Source organism: Prunus avium, chromosome 6, assembly GCF_965620075.1.
Source record: "Prunus avium chromosome 6, drPruAviu1.hap1.1, whole genome shotgun sequence".
Lineage (NCBI taxonomy): Eukaryota > Viridiplantae > Streptophyta > Magnoliopsida > Rosales > Rosaceae > Prunus > Prunus avium.
This window is the reverse complement of record NC_142289.1, coordinates 14,833,087-14,851,684: the sequence shown is the minus strand read 5'-3', so window position 1 is coordinate 14,851,684 and position 18,598 is coordinate 14,833,087. Positions and strand designations below refer to the sequence as shown.

At 39.5% G+C, this 18,598-nt stretch overlaps 1 non-coding gene across 1 annotated transcript; it reads right to left on the bottom strand.

The window, feature by feature from the left end:
- Positions 1-8,653: 8,653 nt before the first annotated feature.
- On the bottom strand, positions 8,654-8,760 carry LOC148293757 (small nucleolar RNA R71). The gene has a single exon (XR_015836840.1). It is a non-coding gene; the product is annotated as a small nucleolar RNA R71 (small nucleolar RNA).
- Between the last annotated feature and the right edge of the window lie 9,838 nt (positions 8,761-18,598).

The window sequence follows — 18,598 nt, the reverse complement described above, 5'->3', positions numbered from 1 at the left end:
TGACCGCTCAGGTGTTCGGGCTCGCCCCACTGATATATATGTTGAGCCCATGGGTCCCATTTCGGACACTTCTGTGTCCAAGAGTATCTCTCAGAGGCGCCATGCACATGCACCTGGACCCGCACCTGCTCCAGTGCCGCCTCATATGCCACCACCACCACCACACGGGCCGGCCTCATTCCAGCCATTCCCGCCTGCTCCCACTGTCGACACTTCTGCTTGGGAGCCCTCTCTCCAAGCCATTTGGGACTTGCAGATGCTCCAGTATCAGCAGATGCAACATATGAGCACTTCCATTGACGCCATTTGGACGCACCTCCAGATGCCAGGTCATCCCGGGACCTCTGCACATGTTGATGGTGATGATGTTGATGGTGATGATGATGATGAGACTGATGATGATCAGTAGTACTTTGAGCTTTGTACCCTTTTGAACTTTTAATTTATTTTGTTTTTGGGTTTTATTTTGAGACGGTTATTAGTTTGTTTGTTTCAACTTTTACTGTTAGTTCAACTTTTAATTGTTTACTATTTCTTTTATTTTGTGATTATCCATCCCAATTTTTCTATATGGCATTGTTTAGTATTAAATCTCCATCATTTATAAACATTGTTTCATATAAGTTTGGGAAGTAGGTTGTTTATGTTTATGCACTCAGAATTTTGGCTCAAATGCTTATTTCATTCCAAAACATGTGATTCTACACACAAATTTATAAAATAAAAAAAACAATAAAAAAAAAAAACAATACATTTATGAATCACTTGTTTCTTTTGCATTTTGAGCTAGCTGAGGCTTCTGCTAATTGCCTCTGTCTGTTCTTGCTTGTAGAATCTGCAGCAGCTCTACATGATCTTCGTTCCTTTTCTGCAGCATCTCTACATGCTGGTTGGCGCTGTAGAGCCGCTTCTGCAGGTCCGCCACCAGAGCTTTCAGGACCGCCACCTCCTCACTCAGTGCCCCGCACTCTCGTGTTCTCGCCAGTAGGCGCATGCCCAAATTTGTGGCCGAGACCGCATTGAGCACGGTTAGATTGTGGGACTCGTCCACTGCCATCTGGTCAGACCTCTGCGCCACATGCAGGTGATCTGCAACTGTCAGTCTGCTGACAGTCATGCCCTCCGGCATTACTGCCCTTCGCGGCACCACCTCAGAGAAGTTTGAGGCCGAGCCATGGTGGTATGAGGAGTTTGGGAAGATAGGGTTTGGAGGAGCCCTTATCTGGGAATTTGGTGGTGCTAGTGACAGCTCAAGGTTGAGATCATCAAGGTGAGTACATGTGGATGCCATTGTTTTGTCTTTGGATGTTTTTGATGGTTTTCCTTGAGTTTGCAGAAAGAATTGCAGGGTACTCTTCCGCTTGCAGAGGCGTGGCTTAAATAGACATATGCAGATGAGAGGGAGAGCCAACGCCATTTCGGATTTCCCGGGCATGCTCGACCTAATCGCTTCAAGGGGGAGCACATTAACTTTCACTTTACTTTTCTTTTTTCCGTGTTTTTCTAGTGTTTTGTGTTTTTGCCTTTCCCTTTCGGCTATCACCTTTGTCTTATTTTAGTTAGGGAAGTGTGTTTTCCCTTTCGGCTGTCGTCTTTGTTTTGTTTGGGAAGTGTGCTTCTTTTTCTTTTGCAACTTCATTTCTTTTATTTCTGACAAAAAAAAAACAAAAAACAAAAAAAAAAAACAAAAAAAAAAAAAAACAACAAACAAATACACGGAAAGGGCAAAGACAACCAGGCACACCACTAATACATTAGAAATTATTCTTTCACAGTGCTCGGTGTCTCGGCCATTGGACCTTTGAGTTTAGCCCTATGGCTATCCTCTTCCGGGGCTTCACGCACAGCCTCTTGGGGCTCATCACTCGAGCTCCCAAAGATCGCACTCTTAGCTTGAGCATACCTACTCTCGCGATCGGTTTTCTTGCGTTTACCCGGTTGGTCCAGGTCCTCCAGCTGCTTTCTCATGTCATGGGCGTAAACACTTACCATCTTTGAGAGATTTTGGTTCTCTTCCCGCAACGCCTCTAGCTGGTGTCGATTCACCTCCACTATCCTTGCCCTTTCCCTTTTTAAACTTTTAATAATACTCTGGCACTCTTCCACCATACTTCGCTCCGCCGCCAACTGACCTCTTAGCACCTCCACTTCATGGGACTTCGCAAGTAGGCGATGACCCACACTTGCGACTGTTGCGGTGCTTTGCACGCTTAGTGCCAGAGCATCGCTCACGACCCGGTTGTCATCCCTTGATCCCAGCACCCGTATATCCTTGGGAGTTACTAGATTTCTAGCAACTCCAAGGGCAACATCGTTGTCCAGCAGTATCGAGTCATTCACTGTCACATGCCCCCGTGCAGAGGCAAAGTAGGGCATCCACACTGGTGCCACTGCTTGGCCCCGAGTCTGAGTCGGTGGAGCTAGGTTGAGATCCAACGAGAATGGGTAGGAAGACGCCATTTCAACTCTTACTTTCTTTTGTCTTTCTTTTCTCTTTTGTGTGTTTCTGAGTTTGTGTGTTCTTCCCCAACTCTTTCTCTTCTTCTTTTATAGAGTTAGTTTTTACGTAACCCTAGCCACTGCGCTTCTGCGTTTTGCGCGGCCCTTACGGCCTATCCCCTTAGGTCACCTCACCTGGTCCCCAACCCCTTTAATTACAATTCCGCCTTTCAGCGCTTTTGAGAAACGAAAGTCGTCACACCTTCCTATGAAGCCAATAATTCTGGCTTGGGACCGTGAGAGAGACCTCTGCTTGTCGACACGTCTCTCACTTTGTATCCCGTGACTCACAGGTGCCGAGACTTTAGGGCCCACTTTTTCTATTTTACTGAGTCCTCGCTCTTTGTGCTTCTGACTTGGTTTCTTTGTTTTATTTACTTTCTTCGCTTTTGGGCTTTCGTTTGGGTTGGGCTTTCATTTGGTTTGTGCGTTTCTTTGGGTTGGATTTCTGCATGTGTAAGACTGTTGTTAGGGCTTACTGTTTTATTTGTTTCTGTTTGGATTCGTTTTTGTTTTTGTTTTTGCGACCGTGTTGTAGTTGTTTTTCGTGTTTGTTCTTGTATTTACTTGCTTTATTCCCTTTAATTCTTGTTATAACGTTGTTGGTGCCTGAATTCTTTAACATTGAGGACAATGTTTGTTTCTAAGTTTGGGAAGGGATAGCAAGTCTTTTTCGTTTCACTTAAATTCTTACTTTCTTTTATTTTGTTTTCTTTTCTGTTTTGAGTCTTTTTTGTTCTTAAGTCACTTTCCGGACATATATGATGAGATTGTGATGAATGTTTAAATGACTTGATTGAAAATGCTTTAAAAAAAAATAATAATTTGTTATTCACTAAATGGCATCGTTCTAGCATGATATGTTTGAAACCCTCTACGCACTTGCCATTTGTTTCATAATTCTCTAGTTGAGGGACTTGCATGATCCAAAGAATTGTATCAAGCATGAATTAGACTTGTATAACCATATAATGTGAGCTTTGAGCCTTGTGCTTCAATTCATGAGTGTTATACACATATTCTTACTTTTCTTGTCATCTGAGTTGTTGTCTGATCTCATTATTCATTGATTTGGTTGAGCACTTAAAAGTTACTCATTCTTGTGCAATTTGATTACATGACATTTGAGAAATGATATTAAGGCCCTCTTTGGACCGTTTGTGCCTTTCAAGCTAACCTTATGCATGCTTAAGCATGATTTTCCATTGTAACCACTTTGAGCCTACATGTATGCCTTTTCTTTCAAGTAACCAATTATTACTTCTAGCCTTAGCCTGAAAAACAAGAATTTACCTTTCTAAGGAACTCGTGAGCTTTAATTTAGATGTGTTTTTCATGCTAAGTTTGGGAAGGGTTATTACACCTAATCTAAAAAAAAAAAAAAAAAAAAAGAGTACTTCACTAAAAGGGTGAAAGAAAAGAGAAAAGTTGTGGTTAAGTGGCAATGGTTTCAAATTCAATTCCATGTTTCTTGGTTGTTCGAATGGAAGGAAGGAGTGTGAATCATAATTAGTGGAGGTATAAGGCTTTGTGGTCTATTTGATCACCAAAAACTGAGTGAAAATCTCAAGCGTGATGTTTCAAAGTCTTTTAGTCAACGATTATATGCTCTTACATTGTGAGTTCCTTGGACTTTGTTGTATCCATATCCTTCATTTCTTACTCACCTTACACCCTTAGCCCCATTACAACCTATAATAAAGACCTAAATTGATCCAAAATGTCATGTGGTTGATTTGCACACATTTTTCAGCTTTTAAGTGTTTAGCATCCTTCTTGAGATCATATTCATGCATGTTTTTCATCTTGCTAATTTTGAGTTAAGTCCCGTATGGTTTAACTCTATTCTCATATTTATTATTGAGTGATGCATTGTAACCCTCTTCCGAGTGATTCATTTGTGAGAGGACAACTTTGGTGAGATTTGAAGTTACATTTGTGCTTGGTATGATTTTTGAAGTTGTGTGAAAACTGAAATTGGAGAATGAGTTCCATTTGGCCATCACACTACTACACTTGAGCATGTTGTGTTATGAATTTTGCCGCCTTGTGAATAATGTGTAAACTGAGTTTTTCTTGTGAAAACTTTTGAGTCGTTTGCATGAGTTGCTCTCTCCTTAGAAAGTGTTCGGAAAGTTTTGTTTCGAGTCTTGTTTTAATTTCTGTTTTGCTCGAGGACTAGCAAAAGATAAGTTTGGGAAGTTTGTTCGGTTCATTTTTACACATGATTTTTCATGTTATTCACCCACTATTTTGAGTTAGTTCTTGACATTTTATAGCTTTTTACTTCTTTTTTGTGTTTTAATAGGTTTTACCTTGGTTTGTATGAAAATGAGCTAAAAGTGCATTATTTGATATAAATTCTGTTTTTGTTCATTTTCGTAGGTCAACTTCGTGGCCTTGGATCAGCATGTTCCGGTCCTTGGATGAGGTGATGATCTTCATAAGACTTGTTCCAATGGATGTTAACTACAACATATCCAAATTTGAGCTCCATTGGGCAAGTGTAGCCTATCCAGCTGATCGGACAATTGACGCTGGCTCTGGATGTTTGTTTTGGCCCAGTTTTCACCCCCACTTAATAGCATTTTATTTCTACTTGTTACCACACCTTTTGGTAACAATGGATTGCATTTGAGTGGCATTTCCTGAGTCAATTGGAGCCTTGGATTATACCTTAAAACAAGGTTTCATCATTTGCAAGGGGACAATGGGCAATAGCTTTAGAGAAAGAATAAGTTTTATACTAAAAGAAAAGCTGGAAAGGAGGAGAGAGAGAAGTCAAAAGGGATTGCAATCAGATTTGGGGGAGTTTTTGCAACGGGAGAGAGGGGATTCCACCATTCTACACAATTGAGAGCAGATTTTGGAGCTTGGAGCTAGGAGAAAGCCAAGGTGCAGTCAAGAAAAGTGGAGAAGAAGACTTCCACCATTGATGATCTTGAAGCTTTCATCATTTTCTGAAAATCTGTAAACTCTTTCTAATTTCATTTTGAATTTGTGTTTGAAATGATTATGAGGAACTAAACTCCATAGCTAGGGCTTAGGTTGAAGCCCTAAACATGATTACCTTTTTGTTTTGATGCTTGAGTGTATGAATTTCTAGATATTGTTGATGAATTCCAATTCACCAAATTAATCTATCCTTGATGTATGTTCTTCTTTGATTGATCACCTTTGAAAGCATGCTTCTTGAGATTGTTGGGATTATGTGTATCCTCATGTTATCCTAAGCAATAAATGGATGAAGTAAGAATCATCCATGTGAATTGGTTTCTTGAATACCTAATGTAAACACCATGCTATTAGGATTCTTGTGATGTTCATATTCTCTTTGAACTTAATGGGTTCTCCTTGTAATTGAATCGAAGTACGAACCATACCTAGGTTCGGTTATGAGGAGGGCACAAGTATTGTAGCACGAACCATGCACTTTACGTATATTAGAGAGAATCAATGCGTCTTGAGCCACGACCCATGGTCTTGATTGCGAACATCTTCATCAACACGTTTAGAGTTCATTACTTGAGTATTCATGAACTTGGGTAGAATTGTTTAGGGTGGATTCCGAAACCCTAGTGTTTGTTACTTGGTACTTTCACATTTTGATAATTCATCTCTGCCATTCTCATTTAAATTCAAAGTCCATTTACTTTCATGCAATAGAATTAGGTCACTTGAACCAAACCAAAACCCCCCCCCCCCCCCCAATGTGTGTGTGAGTTGTGTGTTTGTTACATTGTGTGTCTTGTTTACTGAATTCTGTTTATTTTCGTAACTGTTTTGGACTTTTGGTCCGCGTTGTGTTCTTGCATTTTCTGTGCTGAATCCAACCGTATAAAGAACGTGAATTTTGGACGTACGGTTGGAAAGTTATAGGCAAAACACTGGACAGAGGTCGAAACTGAAAAACAGAGAAAACGAATCTGCCCAAAAACGACCGGTCGCTTTTACCTGACGACCGGTCGCTTTTCACGTCAAAATTTGAGTTTCGACTCTGCCCAAAAACGACAGGTCGCTTTTACCTCACGACCGGTCGCCAGACAAAAAACGACCGGTCGCTCTTAACAAACGACCGGTCGCTGGTCACTGTTCACAGCACAATTCTTTTTTTGTTTTGTTTTGTTTGTTTCTTTTATATTTCTTTTTAGTTTAAAATTTTCATTTGTGCATTGTGGTGTGTTAGTTAAATGTTCTTTTTGTACTCGAATTAGAACTTATAGACAACCGACAAGTTCTTCGTGGGATCGACCCCGTACTTATACAATCTATACTTCGATAGATTCGTGCACTTGCGGGTATTTTTAATTGGTTGTTTGCACATTAAATTGTGTCCTTTTAGGAATGCAACACCATCCTCAAACACTCTCAAAATCCCAAACACTCCAACAATCACCAAAACAACTCCAGCAAACCTCTCTTCCATTTCCCTACGAATTTCATCGTCCTTAGCCATCACCACTCACTCAAACTCATCCCAAATCACCTCCATATCCTTCATACATCTTTCTAGAAGTGGGGAAGCTCTTGGAGAAGCATTAGAAGTGGAGAAGCACTTGGAGAAGCCTTGGACACCACAAGAACTTCAGAAAAAGGGTTTTTCTACTCTTATTGTATTCATTATGTTTTCTCATTTCTGTTCAAGTCTCTTTTCCATTATGAGTAGCTAAATCCATAACTAGGGCTTCGATGTAACCTAACATGAATATTCTGGGTTTATAAGTTTGGAGTTTCAAGTTTGATTCATGATTCATGTTCTTATTCATTATGCTTATAAGTTAACATGCTTGTTTGAATGATTGATCACCATTAGAACTTGTTTGTTAACTATCTTGGTTTGAATTAAGAGTATACACCATGCTTTAATTCGAATTGAACTATGAATAGGAAGAGTATGTATGGACATTCGACAACAGGGATTAGATACATACTTGGTTGTTTAAAATGTTCTTCTATGCTTAATGGGTTCCTAATGCTTAATTTTAGGTTAGACAACAAATGATCAAATTAGGGAATTAGGAACACAAGGTTAGGACCAAACACCATGGCCTAATCATACTTTAGCTAGAATCAATCTTTGAATCTGAATTAGACTTGTTACTTGAATCTTTATAACCCAGAATTGAATTGTTATGGTGATTCGAATGCCCTAGTCTCAAAATCTGTTTTCCAACTCTTAAAACCACTCTTTGTTACATTTGTTTACTTGTTTTTGTTTGCAATTTCATTTTGCTTCTTTTGTTCAACAATCACAACCACTCTTGTTTTAAATTCTGTTTTAGACATAACCTCCTACTTTCTTGAATTTGGTAATCTAAGTACATAACTAGTTTTAACTTCTCAGTCTTCGTGGGTACGACCTCGTACTTGTCTTGCTATACTACTAATTGCCCCGTACAATTGCGAGTTAACATAATATTAACAACAAATTTTGGCGCCGTTGCCGGGGACTGAACGAAAGTTCTTCCCTGGTTATGTGCCCAAGGTTACCCTATTCTTTTTAGTGTTTCTAATTAATCTAATTTTCTGTTTCAGGTAGTTTATGTCTAAAAATCCATTACTTGAACAAGTGAGGTCTTCGTTCCAACGTTCTAGATCTTTGAACGCAGGACCATCATTGCAACCCAGACGAGTGACCTCTGAAATTCAGAATCGTCTAGAAAGGGAGTTGTCAACTGCAAAAGAGCAAGCTCTTGCTACATTTACAAGTCTTGCTCTCCACACTGAACTTCCCGGTTCTTCACTTTCAAATTCGGAAGCAAGTTCAGACCAAGAAGAAGAAGAAATGATGGCTGCCATTGAGTTCATGGGAGAACTTGATATCCCAACAATTCCAGCATCTCCTTCAAGCATTTTGCTGCCCACTGTAGCTCGAAATTATGAGCTTAAATCTTCTCATCTTAATATGCTGCCTTCCTTTTATGATTTACCTAATGAAGATCCATTGACTCATATAAAGGATATTTTTAATGTTGTGAGTTCTTTTCCCTTGACAGGTGTGACAGAAGATCAACTTCGAATGAGAGTGTTTCCATACACTTTAAAGGATAAGGCGAAGTATTGGTTGAATTCTTTGAAGCCTGGTTCACTCACTACATGGTCTGCCATTCAAAAGAAGTTCCTGGAAAAATACTTCTCCACGCAAAAGACCGACATGCTTAGGGACAAGATCTTGTTATTTGCACAGCAAGATGATGAATCGTTTTGTGAAGCATGGGAGAAATTCAATGGGTTGCTCAACCAATGTCCTCATCATGGGATTCCATTGAAGCTTCAAATGCGTATGTTTTATAAAGGACTAACCCCTTCTAGTCATAATATAGTCACCAATTTTGCAGGTGGTTCTTTTAAAACCAAAACTCCAGAAGAAACGTACGAACTCTTTGAGGAGATAGCAATGGAGACCCAACATATGGATACAAGAGGTAAACGTGTTATTAGTGGTTCTAATGATGCTTCTAGTGTGCAGATTTCAAAACTGGAACAAAAGCTAGATGCTCTTCTTGCATTAAACTCAAGAAGCCCTCCGAAGGAAGTGTGTAGCATTTGTGAATCTCATGACCATGCTACCACAGCTTGTCCACTTGGGGCTGGATATCCAGAATTTGTGCAAGAGCAAGCTAAGTTGGTAAATTCCTACAACCAAGGTCCAAGAAATGATCCATACTCTCAAAGTTATAATCCAGGTTGGAGGAATCATCCAAACTTTTCATGGAGAAATACCCAGAATCAAGCAAATCCCCCTTCATTCCAAAGGCCACAACAATCATCATCATCATTGGAAGATATAGTGAAGCAGATGGCAATCAACCAATCCAATTTTCAGCAAACTACACAAGCTGCCATCTCCAAATTGGAAGTCCAATTAGGCCAAATAGCTGCTGAAATAACTCAAAGAGTGCCTGGGAAATGGCCAAGCCAAACTGAGATCAATCCAAAGAACCCAGAAGCCAAGGCCATTCATGTGCTCAGATCAGGTAAGATCATTGATAATAAAGATGATTCTAATCTTTCAAATGATGTTGTGATTGTAGAAAATGAAGAGGAGGAGACCATGGCCACGGAAGGAGAACAACTCAAAACTTCTCAATCTGCTCCTAAGGCCAAATCAGATTCTCAGAAATCCGATCAATTCCAATTGCATAAAAGGGATGACAAATTTGTGCCACCACATCTTCAAGAAGATAGATACGTGCCACCCGCTCCATATGTTCCACAGATTCCATTTCCAGGCCGTCTTAAGAAAGCAAAGCAAGATAAGGCTTTTAAAGAGATTTATGATATTTTGAGTAAAGTTAATATCAATTTGCCTTTGCTTGATCTTATTGAACAGATTCCTGCATATGGAAAATTCATCAAGGACTTGAAAACTCACAAGCTCAATTTCGCTCCAAATGAAGGAGTAAAGCTCGACCAGAATGTAAGTGCTGTATTGCAAAGGAAGCTTCCACCAAAACTAGATGATCCTGGCAGCTTTGACATTCCCATTAACATTGGAGGCAAGAAGGTTGGAAGAGCCATGTTGGACTTGGGAGCAAGCATCAATGTTTTGCCATATTCAGTTTATCAAGAGCTTGGCTTAGAAGGGATGAAGAAGACTTCAATGCGACTTGAACTAGCTGATCATTCTATAAAATATCCAAAAGGTATTGTAGAAGATATTCTAGTTCAAGTTAATACACTAATTCTCCCTGCTGATTTTGTAGTGATGGACATGGAAGACAATCCAAATGGAGATCGTGTTGATCCCATTCTCCTAGGCAGGCCATTCATGGCCACTGCAGACACAATCATCAAAGTGAAAGATAGCACTCTCTCCATGACTGTTTTGGGTGAAACTGTTGAATTTAAAATGCTTAATGCTCTATCTCAACCTTCTATCTCTCTTGATTCTTGCTTTTCAATTGATGTTGTGGATCATGAGGTTTCTTCCAAAATTTTGCAGAGAAAGTCTAATGATGCTCTAGAAGCTGTCTTAACACAAGAAGAGGAAGATCTTTGTGAACCGGAGTTCCAAGAAGTGGTGGCTGCCTTAGAAGTGTTTCCGCCATACCCACCATCCTTTAGGCCACCAATCGAGCCTCTTGGACCATCATCCACGAAATTGGAGCCATCCATTGTCATCCCACCAAAGCTAGAACTTAAACCTCTTCCCAATAATCTTAAATATACATATTTGGGTGCTAACGAAACTCTCCCTGTTATAATTGCTGCAGGTCTCTCCTCACATGAAGAAGAGAGCTTAATTAAAGTTCTAAAAGAGCATAAAACAGCCATTGGGTGGACCATAGCAGACATCAAAGGAATTAGTCCAAGCATGTGCATGCACCGGATTTTAATGGAAGAAGACAGCAAACCATCTCGTGATGCCCAAAGGAGGCTAAATCCCAACATGAAAGAGGTGGTTAGAGCTGAAGTTTTAAAGCTACTCGATGTAGGAATCATCTACCCAATTTCAGATTCTAAGTGGGTGAGCCCTGTGCAAGTTGTTCCAAAGAAGTCCGGAATCACCGTTGTGAAGAATGAGAAGAATGAGCTAGTTCCTACACGAACTGTCACTGGTTGGAGAGTTTGCATTGATTACAGGAAGTTGAACACATCCACTAGAAAAGATCATTTCCCCTTACCTTTTATTGATCAAATGCTTGAACGTTTATCTGGCCATGCTTACTATTGTTTTCTTGATGGTTTTTCAGGTTATAATCAAATTCCCATTGCTCCGGAAGACCAAGAGAAAACCACATTCACATGCCCATTTGGTACGTTTGCTTATAGAAGGATGCCATTCGGTTTATGCAATGCCCCAGCAACTTTCCAAAGATGCATGATGTCAATCTTTTCAGATATGGTGGAACGATTCATTGAGGTATTTATGGATGATTTTTCAGTTTTTGGTTCCTCTTTTGATAATTGTCTTCACCACTTGTCTCTAGTGCTTAAAAGATGCCAGGAAACAAATCTGATTTTGAATTGGGAGAAGTGTCACTTCATGGTGAGACAAGGCATTGTACTAGGCCATGTGATTTCAAGCAAGGGAATCGAAGTGGATAAAGCCAAGATCGACCTCATCTCAAATCTTCCACCCCCTACCTCTGTTAAAGGAATTAGAAGCTTTCTAGGTCATGCTGGATTCTATAGAAGGTTCATCAAAAATTTCTCAAGCATTACAAGGCCATTGTGTAATCTCCTTGCTAAGGATGCTGTTTTTGAGTTTAATGAAGCTTGCATGGAAGCTTTTTCTACCTTGAAGAGGGAGCTAACTTCAGCCCCTATTATCATAGCTCCGGATTGGTCTTTACCATTTGAAATAATGTGTGATGCCTCTGACTTTGCTATTGGTGCAGTTTTAGGTCAAAAGAAGAACAAGCTACCCCATGTGATTCATTATGCTAGCCGGACCTTGAATGATGCTCAAATCAACTACTCCACAACAGAGAAGGAGTTGCTTGCTGTGGTTTTTGCTTTAGAAAAATTTCGTTCTTACCTTGTTGGTTCTAAAGTAATTGTTTATTCTGACCATGCAGCCCTTAGATACTTGCTCACTAAGAAGGATGCCAAACCACGCTTGATTAGATGGATTCTCTTGCTGCAAGAATTCGATTTGGAGATTCGAGATAAGAAGGGATGTGAGAATGTGGTAGCTGATCATTTGAGCAGAATTGTGGTTGAAGAAAAAGGAGGAGCTGTGCTACCCTTGAATGAGACTTTCCCTGATGAACAACTATATGCTGCCCAAATCAAAGAGCCATGGTATGCTGATTTTGTTAATTATCTTGCTTGTGGTGTTCTTAGAAATGATCTAACTTCTCAGGATAAGAAGAAGTTCTTTTCCATGGTGAAACATTATGTATGGGATGAACCTTTCTTATTCAAGCATTGCCCGGATCAACTCATCAGAAGATGTGTTCCAGAAGAAGAGCAAGAAAGCATACTTAGGCATAGCCACGAATTGGCCTGTGGAGGTCACTTTGGAGCTAAGAAAACAGCACTTAAAATTCTGCAATCTGGTTTCTTTTGGCCCACTCTATTTAAAGATGCATTTAATTTTTGTGTTAAGTGTGATAGGTGCCAAAGGATGGGGAACATAAGTCGCAGGAATGAAATGCCATTGAATAACATACTTGTTGTGGAGCTCTTCGATGTGTGGGGTATTGATTTCATGGGACCATTCCCATCTTCCTTTGGTTATACTTACATACTTGTTGCTGTTGATTATGTGTCTAAATGGGTGGAAGCCATAGCCACCAAAACCAATGATTATAAGGTGGTGCTGAAGTTCTTGAAGGATAATATTTTCACAAGGTTTGGTACTCCAAGGGCTGTCATTAGTGATGGAGGCAGCCACTTCTGTAACAAGCCATTCGAAGCACTCATGAAGAAGTACAACATCACCCATCGAGTCTCTACACCATATCATCCGCAAACTTCTGGTCAAGTGGAAATAAGCAATAGAGAAATTAAGCACATCCTGGAGAAGGTGGTGAACAATACAAGGAAAGATTGGGCAGCCAAGCTCAATGATGCATTATGGGCTTATAGGACAGCATATAAGACTCCCATTGGAATGAGCCCTTATCGTCTTGTGTTTGGGAAAGCTTGTCACCTGCCAATGGAGCTTGAACACAATGCTTTTTGGGCCATCAAGAAGTTAAATTTTGATCTAGACAAGGCAGGCCATGCAAGAAAGTTTCAGCTGAATGAATTGGAAGAAATTAGACATGAGTCTTATGAGAATGCAAAGCTTTACAAAGAACGAACCAAGAGTTACCATGACAGAAACATTCAACGGAAAGAGTTCTCCAAAGGTATGTCAGTTCTTTTGTTTAACTCACGTTTGCGTCTCTTTCCAGGAAAATTGAAGTCTAGATGGCAAGGCCCATTCACCGTGGTCAATGTTTCTCCCTATGGAGCTGTGGAGATTCAAAACCCTAAAGATGGCTCGACTTTCAAAGTAAATGGACAACGTTTAAAGCCATTCTATGAGGGAGTTTCAGCTGGCATCCAAACTGGCCATGTGGTAGATCAACTTCCCTTCGTACCATCAACTTAGCTGATTGCACAATGTCTTGCCAAGACAGTAACTAAGGCGCTTCTTGGGAGGCAACCCATGTGTTCAAGAAGAAGGTGCTTGGTAGCAATCGACCTAATCGCATTAAGGGGGAGCATTTCAAATCCTTTCTCTTTACTTGTTATTATTTTAAATTTCTGTTTTTTTTTTATATAAAAATTTAAAAAAAATTTAAAAATTTAAAAATTTTAAAAGATTTTTCATATGAGCTAACTTATGGTAACTCCAGTGAGCACTTCCGTCAATACAGTGTCTAGGAGTTCTTTAGGCGACACCTTCGGTGTCTAAGAAGTTTGGGTTTTAAGCGGGACCATTGTGACCCCTCCAACCTTCCCGGATCCCCTGGCTGTGTTTTCTGAGGCCCTTAACTGGTCATCCATGAGTTGCTTATATATTCATTTTTTTTATTTTTTATTTTTCCTAAACCTTCTTCTAAACTTTTCCCTTTATCATTTGTTTGTTCTCAATCATCTTTTGTATGCTTTCACATTGAGGACAATGTTCAATTTAGGTCTGGGGGGAAGGTTTTCAATTTCAATTTTCTTATCCATTTGTGTTTTCAATTTTCGTTCTCTTGTCACAATTTTTTTTTTTTTTTTTTTATTTTTTTTTATTTTTTATTTTTTTTTAAAGAATGTCATACAATCAATGCTATGGAGCTGCTATTTGAGGTTTTCATATCAGAATTTTGCACTTCACAAAGCTTTTGCTCTTAGAATTCTGGTGGCTAAAGTACCACGCTCAAATTCTTGAAGGAAAATAGTGGAGACTACCCTAGTGAGCTATATCGAGCCTAATTGCTTTCTTGAGAGGGTTTAAAGTGTTCTATTTCTCATCCATACTTATTTTCTTCAATTCACTCTAATTGATCTCATTATTCCATTTTGATTGAATACTAAGGATGATTCTCTTTTGCAGATATCATGTGCTTGCTCTCATTCATGAATGAACTCATTGAAGTGATGCTAGGCTATGTGTGCATAACCATTCTATGTGCTTTCTTTTCACCCTACCTATATGTGTGTTCCATCAACCCTCTTGAAGCCAAACACTTAAAGCCTTTTCTTCTATCACCCTCATCATTTCCCTACCTTTGTATCTCAATCTGAGATACTTGACCTATTGTAGCCATACCCTATAGCTTAGAAATATACCAAGGTGTGCCAAGATAAAGTTTGAAGCAAGGAAGTTGCAGCCATGTACCTAAATAAAGATGATGTGAATCTGTGCAATGAAGTTAATGAAGATGCAGATCAAATCAACGAAGATGAAAGTGTTTCGATTTGATCTAAGTGTGAAAAATAAAGTCTATGCCAGGAGATACCATGAAGTTTGCTGCCATGCCAATCTAAATCAATGATGCCTTGCAGATTAATGAAGCATGCAACCTTGGTATGTTCTTAAGTTATTTGTTTTTCCTTCCAATTCTTCCATTTCCCCTAAACCTTAGCCTTTCATTACAACATTGTGAAAGACCTAGCTGATCTTTGAGGATGTATTCATGGGTGCTGGTAAGTATGTGTGTATCTCTATTCTTAGTATTTAATTCCTTTCATGAGATCTAACCAAATTTGTGCTTCTATTTCATACACTCACTTATGCTTTCTTGAGAGAATTAAAACATAGGTTCTGAGTGATTGAGTGTTATCTGTGAGAATTAGAGTCGAAGCATGTTCTCTATTCAAGGTTTGAGTGTGCTTGCTTTGAAACTGTGTGCCTTTGAGCTATAGCTTCCACTTGTACACACTGATTGATGACCTATCTTGGCAACTCTATGGTGTTGGAGGTATGACTAAAACTTTCTTTCATTTTCATTAGTTGATTTCAAAGTTGTTTTTCTAACCATTTTGTTTTGTAGAGTTAGAAAAACGTTTGTGGGTATCGTATCTGTTAAACCCTCAGGAAACACAACTCCTCCTACTAGGGATGCCTAGAGGTTTAAAGGCTTGTTGCATACGCTCAATGCAATCGAGTTACCTACGAAAGTGGTCTAGTTAACTTCTTGTTTTGTTTTTATCTTTGTTTCTCTTTTGTTTTGCTCGAGGACTAGCAAAATCTAAGTTTGGGGGTGTGTTAAGCTCATAATTTCATACATATACATGCCCAATTTACTTACTTCTTTTGCTTAGTTCCTATAATTCTAAGTTATTTCCCTCCCTTTGTGTGTTTTGTAGGCCAATAGAGCAAGAGAGCATAATTCATGCAATTCAAGCATGTTAAGGCCTAATTTGGATGAATGGAAGAAGAGCTTAAAAGACAAACTCATTTTGGCTACAGCCCCCTGCCAGTCCAGTTCCGTAGGTCATATTGCAAGCTTTGTTTCAGCAACCTACACAGCTCGGATGAGGCAGCATTCTTCATGAAAGTTGTTCCAATGGGTGTGTACTATAACATATCCAAAATTCAGCCCCATTGGATAAATATGGAGTCTGTTACCTAGCAAACACAGAGCCATGCTCAGGATGGATTTTATCAGCGCGCAAAATGAGTTAGCAATTTGTTTTGGCCTTAACTTCCTCCTCCGACCTTGGATTGGCCCAAATGACATATGGCTGGAAAGAAGACATTCTGAACTTCAATTTCGAGTGCTTAAAGTCCTAATTTGATTAAGAGAAGCCCAAGTTGTAAGCCCTTGAAGTTGCTGGTTATGCTGACCTCAGCATGTGCTGGTTGGATGCTTGGTCATGGTGAGCTAGGTATGAGCTATCATTTCTGGTTGGAAGCTTGGTCATGGTGACATGAAGATGAGCTAGGGCTGCTGGTGGGATCTATTGGTGAAGTGCATCAACCAATTCAGATTTTATAATGCAAGTGTTGTATGCATTAGTGAAGTGCATCAACCAATTCATCTTTTATAATGCAAGTGTTGTATGCATTAGCCATATTGAATTCAGATTTGTCACTCCCCTCTCCCTATAAATACCACATCCATTCCACATTCAAGACACAACAAATCCTGAGATTCACAACCCCCACAATTCACTCCAACCATCCTCAAACACTCTCAAAATCCCAAACACTCCAACAATCACCAAAACAACTCCAGCAAACCTCTCTTCCATTTCCCTACGAATTTCATCGTCCTTAGCCATCACCACTCACTCAAACTCATCCCAAATCACCTCCATATCCTTCATACATCTTTCTAGAAGTGGGGAAGCTCTTGGAGAAGCATTAGAAGTGGAGAAGCACTTGGAGAAGCCTTGGACACCACAAGAACTTCAGAAAAAGGGTTTTTCTACTCTTATTGTATTCATTATGTTTTCTCATTTCTGTTCAAGTCTCTTTTCCATTATGAGTAGCTAAATCCATAACTAGGGCTTCGATGTAACCTAACATGAATATTCTGGGTTTATAAGTTTGGAGTTTCAAGTTTGATTCATGATTCATGTTCTTATTCATTATGCTTATAAGTTAACATGCTTGTTTGAATGATTGATCACCATTAGAACTTGTTTGTTAACTATCTTGGTTTGAATTAAGAGTATACACCATGCTTTAATTCGAATTGAACTATGAATAGGAAGAGTATGTATGGACATTCGACAACAGGGATTAGATACATACTTGGTTGTTTAAAATGTTCTTCTATGCTTAATGGGTTCCTAATGCTTAATTTTAGGTTAGACAACAAATGATCAAATTAGGGAATTAGGAACACAAGGTTAGGACCAAACACCATGGCCTAATCATACTTTAGCTAGAATCAATCTTTGAATCTGAATTAGACTTGTTACTTGAATCTTTATAACCCAGAATTGAATTGTTATGGTGATTCGAATGCCCTAGTCTCAAAATCTGTTTTCCAACTCTTAAAACCACTCTTTGTTACATTTGTTTACTTGTTTTTGTTTGCAATTTCATTTTGCTTCTTTTGTTCAACAATCACAACCACTCTTGTTTTAAATTCTGTTTTAGACATAACCTCCTACTTTCTTGAATTTGGTAATCTAAGTACATAACTAGTTTTAACTTCTCAGTCTTCGTGGGTACGACCTCGTACTTGTCTTGCTATACTACTAATTGCCCCGTACAATTGCGAGTTAACATAATATTAACAACAATGAGCCATGGATTTTGGGTCGGTATGGAACAGGACCCGCAGGGTGAAGATGGCGATGATAGAGGAAATCATGCCCATGGTCTTCATCCCACTAGATTGGAAAAAAGGGGAGAATGAGAGAAGTGTGATTCAAAGAGGAAGAAAGTCATATGGTTTACGGGGCTTGCACGAGGAATTGTGGTGTGGAAGGTTACGGAGGTCCACAAGGCCCACCGAAGCTCTTGGATAATGAAGACTTTGGGCTAGCTACTTGAGAACACCAAAGTCCAAGTCCATTACTTGGAGTTTTCTAATGTAAGTAAGCAAATGAGATATTCTTTAAGTACTCCATATTACCCACTAGAAACAAGCCGATTCCGACACTTCCGTTTACCCGTAGGAAAAAGTCATTTTCCGATGCCTAGCTTTACCTACTGGAAATAATAATGTCCCAATACTCCTTTTGCCCATTGAAAATAGGATGGTTCCAACACTTCCTTTTACCTATTGGAAACCAAAGAGAGCCTTCACCTTCTATAAATTGGTAGGCATTGCCTAGGCAAAAACCAACTTCTCTGGGTTGCTCCAAGCCTCTCAGCAACCATGAAAACTCACTTCTCTGAGTGGTTGCAAGCACCCCAACAACCATCAGAGCACCTTCCTTCTATTGCTACAAGCAGTCCAACAACCATCATAGTTATTCCTCAGCCATCAACCTCTATCCTTTGGCTATTGCAAGCATCCAATCGACCATCGACCCGTTCTTTTGGCTGCTACAAGCTCCCAATAGCCATCTCAACTATATCTCCTACTTTCTCATCTTGAAATCCATCATCTTTCTATAAAGCCTCACCAAGCATAACTTCAAGCCTTTCCTTCCTCCTCATACTCTGCCAAGCTATAAACATCATAGCCTTCAAGTCTCAAGCTTTTCCTTCCATTCTCATTCTCTTGAAACTTTTAAACCACCATAGCCAGAGCTTTAGACA